This window comes from Arachis hypogaea, chromosome 19, assembly GCF_003086295.3.
Source record: "Arachis hypogaea cultivar Tifrunner chromosome 19, arahy.Tifrunner.gnm2.J5K5, whole genome shotgun sequence".
In the NCBI taxonomy this organism is placed as follows: Eukaryota; Viridiplantae; Streptophyta; class Magnoliopsida; order Fabales; family Fabaceae; genus Arachis; species Arachis hypogaea.
The window spans coordinates 68,504,448-68,519,204 of NC_092054.1; the positions used below are offsets into that span (position 1 = coordinate 68,504,448).

At 35.8% G+C, this 14,757-nt stretch overlaps 1 long non-coding RNA gene across 7 annotated transcripts; it reads right to left on the reverse strand.

Moving 5' to 3' along the window:
* Window positions 1-1,243: 1,243 nt before the first annotated feature.
* LOC112779859 (uncharacterized) lies at window positions 1,244-5,894 on the reverse strand. 7 transcript variants are annotated; one of them, XR_003190901.2, is made up of 6 exons: window positions 5,258-5,894; window positions 4,808-4,855; window positions 2,649-4,598; window positions 1,918-2,465; window positions 1,714-1,830; window positions 1,244-1,571 (listed from the first exon to the last, which is right to left on the reverse strand). It is a non-coding gene; the product is annotated as an uncharacterized lncRNA (long non-coding RNA). The 7 variants fall into 7 exon arrangements; XR_011877725.1 differs by having other exon boundaries at window positions 1,918-2,006; window positions 2,195-4,598; XR_003190898.2 differs by having other exon boundaries at window positions 1,918-2,728; window positions 2,833-4,598; window positions 5,258-5,893.
* Between the last annotated feature and the right edge of the window lie 8,863 nt (window positions 5,895-14,757).

Consider the following 14,757-nt stretch of genomic DNA (forward strand, 5'->3'; position numbering starts at 1 on the left):
AAAATTGATTCTTGAAGCAAGAAAAAGCAGCAAAAAGAAAAAGAAAAAGCGTGTTGCAAAACAAAGAAAAAATGGCAAAAAAGAAAAATAAAAAAATAAAAAGCAAAAAAATTCACTACTGCCCAAAAATGCAGGAAAAGGAAGGCAGATTGAAAAAGCCAATAACCCTTTAAACCAAAAGACAAGGGTAAAAGGGTCCCAAGTCTTTGAGCATCAGTGGATAGGAAGGCCTAAAGGAATAAAATCCTAGCCTAAGCGGCTCAACCAAGCTGTCCCTAACCATGTACTTGTAGCGTGAAGGTGTCAAGTGAAAAGCTTGAGACTGAGCAGTTAAAGTTGTGGTCCAAAGTAAAAAGAGTGTGCTTAAGAACTCTGGACACCGCTATTTGGGGACTCGAGCAAAGCTGAGTCACAATTTGAAAAGGTTTACCCAGTTAAAGTGTCTGTGGCATTATTGTATCTTGTGAAAATACTGGAAAACAAGGTGCTTAGGGTCACGGCCAAGACTCTGAAAGCTATGTTCAAGAATAAAAAAGAGCTTAACTAGAACAGTCAACAATATCATCCGGATTCTAAGTTCCTAAAGATGCCAGCCATTCTGATTTTCAATGGTTAGTGACACTACAAAAAAAAAGGGGTTAAATTGGCGGTTATTTTTGGAAATTATGGCGGTTAGAACCGCCATTATTACCAAAAATGGTGCCTCCAAGAAATGCCATTATTCTGGGCGCCATTCTGGTTATTACGGCAGTTTTCAGAAAACTGCCGTAATAACTAGTGGATAATACGGCGGTTTGTAACCGTAATTATTTCCGGATAAAATGGTGATTTTTGAATTGTTTAAAATGGCGGCTATAACCGCCGTTTTTACTAGGATATTCTGGCATCATTTCTGTTTAAAATGGCGGTTTTTAACCGCTGTTTTTACTATTATAACCACCATTTTTACCAGGTTATAATGACATCCTTTCTGTTCAAAATGGCAGTTTCTAACCACCGTTTTTACCAGGTTATAATGGCATCATTTTCGTTTAAAATGGCAGTTTTTAACCGCCGTTTTTACCAGTATATAATGGCATCATTTTCATTTAAAATGGGAGTTTCTAACCGTCGTTTGTACCTAATTATGATGACAATATTATGCTTTTTAAAATAAGATTGAAACCACCAATTTAATAAAAGAGCACATAACCCAATTTAGATTTAAAAGCACACATCTAACTTAATACATTTACACCAACCATGGTCAACAAAATCATGGGTGCACACTCATTTTCATTGACAATTTCAAGGTCGTGAATCTTAATTTCCAAAAGATTAGATAATTGTTGTAGAATTACAAAATCATGGGTACACACTCATTTGAATCTCAATTTCAAATTTGGCCCATTGAGCTGTAAAATGATAATAGATTAGATAATTGTTCCACATACATTTTTTCCATAACCTTTGTTGCCAATTTCTCTTTCTTGATTCAGCTTCAGTCTCTCTATGTATGACCCTGCATTCCTCACTGTTGCACCCATTTGCTTTAGCGTTTTCTCTTGTTGCACACTCAATGTTGTGTTTGACTGCAAATTAATTTTCCAACATAAATTAATACACACTCTATTGTATATAATTTCAATCATACAATACTAATGGTGATACATCCCATAGTGATTCTACTGTATATAATTTCAATCCATACAAAATGTAAGATGTCTATAATACCTGGCTGCCAATTGCTTCAAGGTTCAAGGATTTCATATGAGATGGGAGCTCCTTCACAATACTGACATCATCCTTCAACATATTCATAAAATGCTCCTCTTGGTATATGTCACCAAACTGGTTGTATATTTACCAAATTCATCAAATACTATCACTCAAAAATTACCACAATGATATAAACAATTGCTTATTAAGTGATTTTACCTGGGGTCATTCCAAACATTGCTGTAAAGAAACTTAGGAATAACAAGAGTTGCATTGAGGAGGGATGCCACAGCAACACCATCTCAAATCTGTAATCACTGAACTAGTTTGGTCACTTGCATTATTTGAGATGCCAAAGGAATGTCACAAATAAAATCCTAGCATGTAGTATGAACTAATGTATTAAAAAATGTGAAAAAAACAAAGTTTATTAGAAAACCTAGCATCAATACCATAGGCATTAGAAGAATTGAAAGGGGAAAATATTAAAGCTAACCTATGATTATCTGAAAAATTGCTCAGAGACATCAATTCTGATTGTTTCACAATGTGACACTAGCAGGGGAACAAAAGCTTACAGTTGTATGACAAACTATAGCATGTCTAGCTATAATCAAAGGTTGGATATTTACCCCACAAAAACTCTTCCTCATTATTCTATAATCAAAGGTTACTCACCATCACCTCCACAGGTCGAGGAAACTGAAACCTAATACTGAAAAATGGGATTAGAAATATGTTTTCATGTACACATCATGTAAGCAAACCTGCATAAGAATAAAGAATAACTAAATTTATAGTCCATATCACAAGCTTCTACTAATATCCATTTTCTGAACTAACTTTAATCATATCATAAGTAAACAGCCACATGATCAATTTAAGTTTAAATCAAAAAGCAAATTTAAATGAGAACGAAAGCAAATCATGTTAAATGAATATTTCGATACTGTTTTATGGACTCTGCAATTTTAGATACAGCATGAAGACAAGCAGAAATCATGGTCTGATCGTATAATGGGTGAGATACCTGTTTCATGAATAAGAACAATTAGATAAAGTAATTTTTTTGGTTGAAAGAATCAAGAATTCAACATTCAATGGTGGTATATCGAAACTAGAAGCACCTCGTACCCAATGCCTAAGAAGCCTGGAACCAAATATATTAAGGGTGCGATTCATAATTTGTTGCAAGGACCCATTCTCAGATCCATCACTATTATTTTTTAAAATCTAAAATCACATAGAAACATCCATTAGAAAAAAGGATACACAACAGAGTCCAAAATGGTATGATAAAAATTAAAGCACACACAATAATAGTTTTAGCTCTCACAATAGCACAAGCAGAAAATAAAGTTCATAAAATGTCTCTAAATGAATATTACGGGATCCTCCATGTAAAAGAAAAGAGCTATAAATGTGGAGGTCATTGAATAGCAAGAACCAAGGATATTTTCTTGCATGCTTTTATATGAATCTATGATAATTAAAAATTGAATCAAAGAAAATATGGACAGTTCAAATCGTGGTTAGATCAAATTTGATTAATAGAGCCAAGTTCTTAATGCACCACCACACATAAACATAGTTTGTTATCACAGTTCAAAACAAACAGAAAAAGAAAAAGGAAATCATCCAGCATGCCAATAAAAATTATGCTCCACATATAATTACCTCCAGTTGTTGAAGCGCATTGGCTGAAAAGGTCATTTTCATATTTTTTGAGAATGGCCTTAAAGAAATGACTAGCTTTGGCACATTGTTCACTCAGCAATTCCTAATGATTTCATGTATGCATAGTTTTTGGGGCTATATCTAGCTTTCTAGTTTTAGTAAAGATAGGATTATTTTTTATGCTTTATCGTTGTTTTATGGAGTACAAAAACACTAATTACCATTCATAATAATCAAGTCTAAAACATGTGAAGACAATAATCATCAACATAAATATATAATATATATACCACAATAATAAAAGATCTAAAATTTACCCACAATAATAAATAGATTCTCTTATAAGATAAAGACAACTCACCAAATATATAGTAAATATGGCATACCCATGAACTATCAAAGACCGGCCCTTATTAAGAAATTAATTATCAGGAGTTGAATGAAACTTGAATTCATCGAAATAGCAGCTGAGTCGAACAAAAAGGCTTTCTAGAAACATGACAATTTCCTATTCTTAATGCATACATCAGCAGCAGTAGTAATGGTCAAAAAGAGTAATTTCCAAAAAAAAAAGATAAAAACCTATAAGAGTGTCATTTTAGTCTTGTTATGTGGATAAGCATTCCACTTTAGTTACTGCAATTTTTCCAAGAATCTTGAGCAAGTTGAATTCTCAAAGAAACCAAATTTCAGGCAATGTAAAACAGAACATGTCCTAAATAGTTGTGACCGTCATTCATTATCACAAATAATTGTAAAATAGAAACAACACTAAAAAAATGGTGATCAAGAAAATATAGATTATTTACAGAACAAATCCACATCTTAGACTTATGTGAGATCTTGCAAAGAGCACTTCTTAAGCAGACAACCAAGGAAAACTTGAAAATTTTGAAAAGTTTTCATTTCTTGTCTCCTTAACAAGTGTACTATGCCAATTCCTTACTATTAAAACAAAACACAACAACAAAGGCTAAATATTCAACAAGAAATTGCTCCAAATTATGATAATGCCAATCATAGTGTCAGCTATTTAATTTGAAGATGTTCATCTTCATCACCAAGAATACTATGCAGGGAAAGAGTGGAACAAAAACTAATAACTTTATGAAACTTGTTCACCAGAGATGGCAATTTAGGCACCCTCCTCCAGCTACATCTCCCAGAATCAGCGTCAATATCAATTACAGATGAATGACTAGAAGAGGGACAACGGCTCTGTCCTACATGTATAAAAAAGATGAGTCAAAACTAATTACATCACAGATGCTATATACTGACCTCATGCTTCTCAAGCCAATTTGTTGAGGTATATCAGTAAAGCACAGAAACTACGACCTAAAGTGGTTTCCAAAACCTACTTCTTTCTTGTAATAAAAAATTGCATATAGAACAAAGATAGCATAAACAAGAAAGAGTGCAAGACAAATACCTTCCCTTCTGCACAACTTTATAGAAGCTCTCCAAAATTCACTTCTAACTAAACAAAAATACTAACATCAGAGTCTTTCATCATTTATATGCATCAGATTTTAGAAGTAGAAACATTTTTTCAGCTCAATCATATTAGCACATGCATATAGAAAGCAAATTAGGCAAGTGTTTCAACTTTCAATTACCAAATCCAAGATCAAAACATAACATAAGATCCCCTACTTCAGCAAACAAAAATACTCAGAAGGAATAATACTTTATTTGCCTAATTTTAAATTGAACAGATCTTCTATAATCACAAAATTTAATAATACTTTATCAAAAGCCTAAAAACCAAGGAAATTAGATTCCTAATTTGACAATAAGCAAAAACAAAAAACCATTGATAGAAAATTAGGAATTTAAAAACCTTAAATTTATGAAAAAAGTGAAAAGAAGAAAGAAAGACCTAATGTGCGGCACTGGCGAATGAGGACCATGGCGTGGTGGATTGACTTGGCCATGCCGAACTTGAAGACAAGAGTCTGGAGGCGGTGCTCGAGGAAATTCTCAACGGTGATTGAGAGCGAGGATGTAATCGCAGAAATGACAGAGACCAAATCACAGAAGCTTGCTAAAGGCAGCAACAATGTTGCTTGCGGCGGCCAGGTGATAAACAAAGTAGCAAGGAGATGATAGGCGATAGCTAACCTACAGATCGAAGGCAGCGTCACGATGTTGATAGGTGTTGCGAGAGGATAAGCAGTGGCAGGAAATGAATGATGGTGGTGAATTAAGCCAGATCAAAGCCAGATATTCAGATCGAAGCCAGATCGAGAAACAGATCGTAGAAGCTCGATGAAGGCAGCAACAATAGCATTTCGTGCAGTGGCGAGGAGATGAGCAGCGATGAGAAGATGAATGATAGCGAGGAGATAATTGGCAACGATGCGAGGTGAAGGACAATGGTGTGAGATGAACGGTGGAAAAAGATTAGGGTTCGTCATTTACATTGCCCACAAATTTCTCATATATGCAACAAAACACCGAATTAAAAGAGAAACGGAAAATGTTAGGGGTGGTTTTAAACCACCATAACCAACAAAAACCGCCACAAAAATATAAAAATTCTAGCAGAGACTAGAAATACCGAAATTGGCAAAACAAAATGGCAGTTTTGTGTGACCGCCATAAAACTATTACCATTTTAATCCACTTTTTTTTGTAGTGTGAGATGCCAAGACTATTCAGAAGCAAAAAGCTACTGAGTCCCGCTCATCTAATTGAAACTGAGCTTCATTGGAGACTCAGAGATTTATTGCATCCTAATTTTCTTTTCATCCTATTTTATGTTTGGTGTTGTGATGAGCGGATATTATATACGTTTTTTGGCATAGTTTTTATATAGTTTCTAATATGTTTTATTTAGTTTTTATTAAGTTTTTACAGGTTTTAGTGTTTAATTCACATTTTTGGATTTCACTTTCAGTTTGTGCATTTTTGTTCCATTTCAGGTATTTTTTGGCTGAAATTAAGGAGCTGAAGCAAAAGTCTAATCCAGAGACAGAGAAAGCACTGCAGATGCTATCCATATCTGACCTTCTTGCACTCGGATTAGATTTTCTAGAGCTACAAAAATCCAAAAGGAGGGTTCTCAAAATCTGTGGAAAGATGACTTTTAGAGCTTTCCATCAATGTATAATAAAACATACGTTGTTTCGGATTAGAATCCCCAAAACTGGCGTCCAACGCCAGTTTCCTGCCCCCTTTCTGGCGTCCAACGCCCAAGGAGCAGAGCCCAATGTCTAAACGCCCAGAGAGGACCCCCTAGCTAGCATTCCACTTCCAAGAGTCCTCATAGCACGTAGATCTCATCAAAGCTCAACCCAAACACTCACCAAGTGGGCCCAGAAGTGGATTTTAGCACTAAAACGATTGTTTTACCCTTACTAGTCATTAGCTTAGTATTTAAGGGATTTTCTTTATGTTATTCGAACATCTTTTACCATCATACACGTTTACCATTGTATTTTCTTCTCAGTATAAGTTTCTAAACCTCTTAGGTTGAGGGGAGGAGCCTGATGAGTCCATATTTTCTGGTATATTTTGGCTTGATTTGAGTGGATTTCATCACATAAACCCAAATCTGTTCATGTAAATAGCATGCTTTTGTGTTTTCTCTCTAGATTGTGCCTAATTGTGAAAACATGCTATTTTATGCTTAAAATTAGTAATTTCAATCCCACTTTTATGCCATTCGATGCCATGACATGTTTGTTGAGTGATATAGGTCCTAAAGGCAAGTTTGGCAAGGCAAAAGTGGAAGGAAGCATGAACAAAGGGAGAAAACATGTAGAAAAACAAAAGAGAAGCATACATTGGAGTGTGCGTGCGCACAACCTACTCTGCGTACGCACAAGAGCCACAAAACCATATGTGCGTACGCACAACAACCTGTGCGTACGCACAAGAAGAAAATTAGCACATGTGCGTACGCACACACCTGTGCGTCCGCACACGTCCCAGCATGTGACTCATTTATTGCAAATCACTGGGGGCTATTTCTGGGCCTCCAGGGCCCAATTTTGGGGCTTTCTGAAGCTGATTGTGTGCTATATGAAGGAAGGCCTCACTCCATGTGAAGGGGGAAGGAATTAGGGTTAGATTAGCATTATATAGGTTATTCTCTAGAGAGAGAAGCTCCCCCTTCTCTCTAGAATTAGGGTTCTTTAGTTTAATTTCTTACAATTTTTACTTTTAATTCTTGTTTCTATTTACTTTTCCTTGTCATTTTTATGTTTTATGGAACTCTTGTTATTTTAATTTACATTTAATGCAAATTTATGTTTCCATGTCATTTATTGTTCTCTTTAGTTGTTATTTTTATATTCTTGATTTGGTAGCTTTAGAATTTATTTTATTGCATTTTAATATCATTTTATTTTCATGCACACCAAGTGCTTGATAAAATGCTTAGTTTAGTTTTCACTTAGTTTTTCTCCACTCTTGGCTTGAAATTGTTGACTTTGGTGTTCCTTGAGTCATTGATGTCCATTCTTGTTTGATACATAAGAGTAATTAGTTGATTTGGTTTCTCTTGACTCTATGTGACCCCTTAGTGTTGACATAGGACTTAGGGATTGAAATCAACTATGCCTATTTGACTTATCTTCGATGTAAGGTTGACTAAGTAGGATTAACTCTTCATAATCATCATGTGTTTGTGGTCAATGGCTAGGATAGGTAACCTTAGCTCTCAATTGCTTGCCAAGAGGTTTTCTTGCATTTTAAGTTTCCTTCCGTTGTATTTAATTGCTTTGACTTTTAATTCCTTGCATTTTTATTTAATTGCTTTGATGTTTAATTTCTTGCATGTTTAATTTTTACACTCTTGGTTGAAAAATTGGGTGTTTGGATGGAATTGAGTTGTGGATGTCCATTCCGCATTGTGTGAGAATGGTTAATTGGTTTAGTTTCCATTAACGCTAGTCTTTCACTAAGTAATTAGTGAGTTGACTAGGACTTATGGATTGAGATCAATTACGTCTTTTGACTAATTCTCAAGGAGGATTGACTGATTTGGATTGATTCCACACAATTCCCATGTTTGTGGTCCATAACTAGGATAGGAAACCTAGATTATCCAATTCTTGCCAAGAGTTGCCATTTACATTCCTTGCATGCTTGTTTGCTTTCTTGCTATTTACATTACTTGCTCTCTTGCTTTCATTCCCAATCCTCATGCACTCCTAGGGAAGACGACCCGGGAGTCTAATACTCTCGGTTTATATTTGTTTTGAATTGTGATAACATTTGATTGATGGTCAATTTGTTGGGTTAGGACTATACTTACAATGCCAATTCCATTTTTGATAATCAAATTCCTAACTTACGCAAATTGCCCATTCGTCAAATTTGGTGCTGTTGCCGGGGGAGTTGCAATGATGTAAGTTATGGGCAATTGTAAATATGTTAATATGTAAATAGCTTGCTTTTTGGTTGTCTTTGTTAATGGTTAGGATTGGGATCCCGGAAGACATTGGACATTCTAGCATTGGTGGGGAAGTCAAGCACAAGCCACCATAGCAAGGGCTCTCCTGATTGTCTAACTTAAAGACATTAAATAAAAGCGTTTGGTAACATTGTTCTAACTCTTCTCTTTTTTTTGTATATATTTTGGCCTAATTGCATGTTTGCTTGTTTTGGTTAGCTTAGGATTAGTCAATTTTGAGTTTAGATATGTTAATTTTGGTTTGGATCATGAATTTATGGGTTCTTGCATGTTTTGGTATTGAGTTTTGGTTGAGCTAAGGCTTGGTACCTTAGATTTTGAAAGAGAAAAATTTTTGAAAAAAAGGGCATCTGTGCGTCCGCACCCAGCTGTGCGTGCGCACCAAGCTATGCGTGCGCACAGCTTCTATTTTCTGCTTCCTATGCGTGCGCACCGACCTGTGCGCACGCACACCAATTGTTATGTCCTCTGTTCGCAGTGCTGGCACATCCTGTGCACATGAACCCCTGCCACTTTTTGTCCCTGTGCGCGCGCATAGACTTGTGAGATGGCGATGATCTACGATTCACACGGCCCACGATTCCATAGATAGTTTCATTCGGCATCGTGATGGAGACTTAGACTCCCTCTTCCCCTATTCCTGAACCCCATAATTAGACTCACGAGCCAGGTGGCGCGCGCGCACGCATGATCCATGTAAAAAAAAAACCCTACCTGTGTGTGCGCATAGCTTTGTGTGCACGCACAACCTTCAACACCCCCTCTGCTCGCAGCACACGCACCCTTTGTGCGTGGGATCACCTCCCTCTTTTCCCTTCTGTGCGTCCGCACACGCCTCTGTGCACGCACAGACCCTTATGCCCCTTCCCTTTGCAGCGCCCGCACGTTGTTGTGCGCACACACAACCGCATTTTCCACCTAGTGTGCGTACGCACACATCCCGGTGCATACGCACGCCTCTGTTTTCTCACCTCTATGTTTTTTTCTTCTCTTCTCTCTACTTCTTCTCTTATTCTTCCTTCCACCCCTCTCTTCTCTTACTTTTTCCCTCTTCTCTACTTGCTTTGCTTTGTTTTGTTTTCATTTCATTTCTACTTTAGTGATTATATTAGTTTTGCTTTAGTTGTTTATTAATTAAATAAGTTGCAAGTGTTTGCTCAATGTTGATTGGGTTGCTTATTGATTGGACTTCATCAATGCACTTATACTTTGCCCTCCATTACTATCACCTAATTAGAATTGCACATTTAGATTTTGTTGGATATTAGGTAAAACTTTTATGAGTGCATATGAAATTTAGTGAATTGAATTGAATTGCTTGTTCATAATGGTTTTTAAGTCAATATAATCACATCACGATGTCCTTGTTTCTTGTTAATGCCTTGCATTTGTTTGAGTTGACTTGACTTGATTCCTATCAAGACTTGTCACTTTTTGTAACAAACACCTTAACCACATGATAATTTGATTTTTTCTTAGGGTGAATAAGTAATTTTTTTCCATCATTGCATTGGTTATTGGTTGTTGTGCTATTATATCCAATTTTTCTCTTTCACTTATACAACTTCAATATCCAGTAATTCTTACATTCAATTCACTCTTGTTGTAGTTGCCTAAGTTTGCATGTGCTTAATTAATACTTATTCATTTCTTGCACCTTAGACCACTTAATTGAGGTACTCATTCTTACTTTGTGATTGTGTGGATGCCATTTTTAACCTGCCGTTGTGTGTATTCTAACCGCGTGCACACTTGGAATACACACATGGCTCATCTTTTCATCATACCACACAACTATGCAAACTTCCTCAATTAGATGCTTATTTACTCTCACCTTTTTCTTTTTGTGCTACTTGCCCTATGATTCCTAATTATACTTTATTCATTCTTTTTGAGGATGAGATGTAAAGGCAAGGATCCGGGAGAGGAGAAAAACACCGAGGATGGAGATGCCGAGCATGCATTGGACTTGGCAATTTCCACACAACCTAAACCCCCGCATCCGCCAACCGAAGGTGCAGCTCTTGAGAGACATTCTCACCGGATCATATTCGTGCACGGAGGACCGTGCAATACTTAAGTGTGGGGGAGGATTCGTCATTTTGGGGCGTAAATCTTCTTTCCGAACACTTTTCACTTTGTTTTTGTTTCCTTGTTATTATGTTTCTTGTGGATATTTGGAGTGTTTTTTATTGTTGCATTGCATTTTCTTTTGGTATATATATCATAGTTATATCTATTGCATTTTTGCATCTTTTTCTTAGTATATATTTTATAGATAGAAGTTGTGATTGGATGATGTGAATAGTATAGCACCTAGTTCAATTTTGTCCTAATTGTTCATGTTAATTTTTGCTTGTTGAAAATTAGGAAAAGAACTAGGAAATTTTTTATGAGAAAGTGCATCCATCACAACATACATACATACATACATATAGGAAATAAGTTTGGTAAAACAACAAAGAAGTTTCAAGAAATCTCTTTTAGGGCATTCAATTGATTAGATTTGAAAACTTGTTTTTGGACTTGTTTAAAGTATTCTTTTTATGGAACATAGAAAAGAGCTTGAACAAATACCAAGTGAGATTTGAGCTTAAAGTGTGTGGTTGCACATTTTCAACCACAAATTTTATTCTTGTGTGTTATACTCCTTTGATGATTGTGATCTTTGGTTTGCTTTAATCTTTATGTCCTATATTTGTTATTTTGTATTGCATCTAGTATGATTGAGGCCATTTTTGAAATAAACTCACTTAACCCATATGGCCAACCCTTACATCTACCTTTATAAACCACTTTTTGAGCCTTTTAATTCTCCTTTGTCCTAATTTTAAGCACATCATTCACCCTAAGTGAAAGACCATTATGTCCTTGATTGTATCTTTGATTAGCTTGGATTTGAGTGTGTGTGTGTTAATCAAGTGTGGGGGGAATTCGTGGGAAATATTGGTAGAAAGTTAGTTTGGGTAATCATTGAGAAAATTTGGAAAAATGGGTAAACACTCATGCATTCTATACTTGAAACATATACATCTCTTTTGATGTTAAAAAAATGTAAAAAAAAATGAAAGAAAGAAAGAAATCAAAATAAGAATGTAAATAAAGGATGCATATGTGGTTGAATTGAAAAAAAGAAGGATGCATGAGTAAATGTGAGAAAGGGATAAATGGGTAGCTAGGATTGTTTTGTTATGTATATAGGATGATATATAGCATTAGGTGGGATGCTTGAGCTAATCAAAGATCCAACCTATTAGCCCACTTAACCATATTAATCCTACCCTTACCTAAGCCTCATTACAACCCATAAAAGTCCTCATGGTATTTGCATTCATACATCAAATATTAGTTGATTGTTAGATGACTTGCAAATCTTTGAGAAACATGATTAAAGGATGATTGAGTGATTAAACCCTACACACCTAGCGATTAGAGTGTAAACACATCTAGTGAGGGTTTCAATTGCTCAGTTCTATGTTCCCATTGCTTATCTTGTTTCTTCTTGCAAGTTGTTGAAATGAATTTTGAAAATTTCAAATCAAATCCTTGGACATTTATTATATTGCTATATTTTCATGTCTTGGCCCTAAGTTCCTATTTTGGATTGATTGAGATTCTCTTGTTTGTTTGTGCCAAACTCAATAGGAACCATAGTATAGATATAGATAGTTAGCATTTTGCATAGTTGCATGCATGTAGTTAGTACATTGAATAAATTGTTTTCCTCTTTACCCTTCTCCTTTGATTGCGATTAGCATGAGGACATGCTATTGTTTAAGTGTGGGAGAATTGATGAGTTCAGATTTTTTGGTATATTTTGGTTTGATTTGAGAGGATTTCATCACATAAACCCACATCTATTCATGTAAATAGCATGCTTTTATGTTTTCTCTCTAGATTGTGCCTAATTGTGAAAACATGCTATTTTGTGCTTAAATTAGTAATTTCAATCCCACTTTTATGCCACTCGATGCCATGACATGTTTGTTGAGTGATATTAGGTCCTATAGGCAAGTTTGGCAAGGCAAAAATGGAAGGAAGCATGAACAAAGGGAGAAAACATGAAGAAAAACAAAGGAGGAGCACACATTGGAGTGTGCGTGCGCACAACCTACTGTGCATACGCACAAGAACCACAAAATCATGCGTGCGTATGCACAACAACCTATGCATACGCACAAGAAGAAAACCAGCACGTGTGCGTATGCACACACCTGTGCGTCCGCACACGTCCCAACACGTGACTCATTTATTGCAAATCGCTGGGGGTAATTTCTGGGCCTCCAAGGCCCAATTTTGGGGCTTTTTGAAGCTGATTGTGTGCTATATGAAGGAAGGCCTCACTCCATGTGAAGGGGGGAGGAATTAGGGTTAGATTAGCATTATATAGGTTGTTCTCTAGAGAGAGAAGCTCCCCCCTCTCTCTAGAATGAGGGTTCTTTAGTTTAATTTCTTGCAATTTTTACTTTTAATTCTTGTTTCTATTTACTTTTCCTTGTCATTTTTTTGTTTTATGATACTCTTGTTATTTTAATTTACATTTAATGCAAATTTATGTTTCCATGTCATTTATTGTTCTCTTTAGTTGTTATTGTTATCTTCTTGCTTTGGTAGCTTTAGAATTTATTTTATTGCATTTTAATATTATTTTATTTTCATGCATACCAAGTGTTTGATAAATTACTTGGTTTAGTTTTCACTTAGTTTTTCTCCACTCTTGGCTTGAAATTGTTGACTTTGGTATTTCTTGAGTCATTGATGTCCATTCTTGTTTGATACAAAAGAGTAGTTAGTTGATTTGGTTTCCCTTGACTCTATGTGACCCCTTAGTGTTGACATAGGACTTAGGGATTGAAATCAACTATGCCTATTTGACTTATCTTCGATGTAAGATTGACTAAGTAGGATTAACTCTTCATAATCATCATGTGTTTGTGGTCAATGGCTAGGATAGGTAATCTTAGCTCTCCATGGCTTGCCAAGAGGTTTTCTTGCATTTTAAGTTTTCGTCCCTTGCATTTAATTGCTTTGACTTTTAATTCCTTGCATATTTATTTAATTGCTTTGATGTTTAATTTCTTGCATGTTTAATTTTCACACCCTTGGTTGAGAAATTAGGTGTTTGGATGGAATTGAGTTGTGGATGTCCATTCCGCATTGTGTGAGGATGGTTAATTGGTTTGGTTTCCATTGACGCTAGTCTTTCACTAAGTAATTAGTGAGTTGACTAAGACTTATGGATTGAGATCAATTACGCCTTTTGACTAATTCTCAAGGAGGATTGACTGATTTGGATTGATTCCACACAATTGACATGTTTGTGGTCCATAACTAGGATAGAAAACCTAGATTACCCAATTCTTGCCAAGAGTTTCCATTTACATTCCTTGCATGCTTGTTTGCTTTCTTGCTATTTATAGTACTTGCTCTCTTGCTTTCATTCCCAATCCCCCATGCTCTCCTTCATAGCCAATAATTGTACATTTCATTGCAACTCCTAGGGAAGACAACGTAGGAGTCTAATACTCTCGATTTATATTTGTTTTGTATTATGATAACATTTGATTGATGGTCAATTTGTTGGGTTAGGATTATACTTACAATGCCAATTCCATTTTTGATAATCAAATTCCTAACTTACGCAAATTTCTCATTCATCAGAGCCCTGCTGAGTCCTATGAATTAATAAAAGTACTATTGTTTCTTTTTCGATATGTGTTTGATCTGTTTCTAAGATGTATATCTGATCTTCATCGTGGTGAATAGGATGATCTGATAAATTAGCTCTATTCATCACATTAAGATGAACGTGCCTGACAAACACCCGCGTCTACTTGGATTCGTGTGAATACGTGGCCGAAAAGCACGAACCAACAACTATGTTTATACATCTCTCAGACGGTTAATCCATGACTTTGTTAAGGACTTCTCGAGACACCAGTTCAGCTGATTTTCGG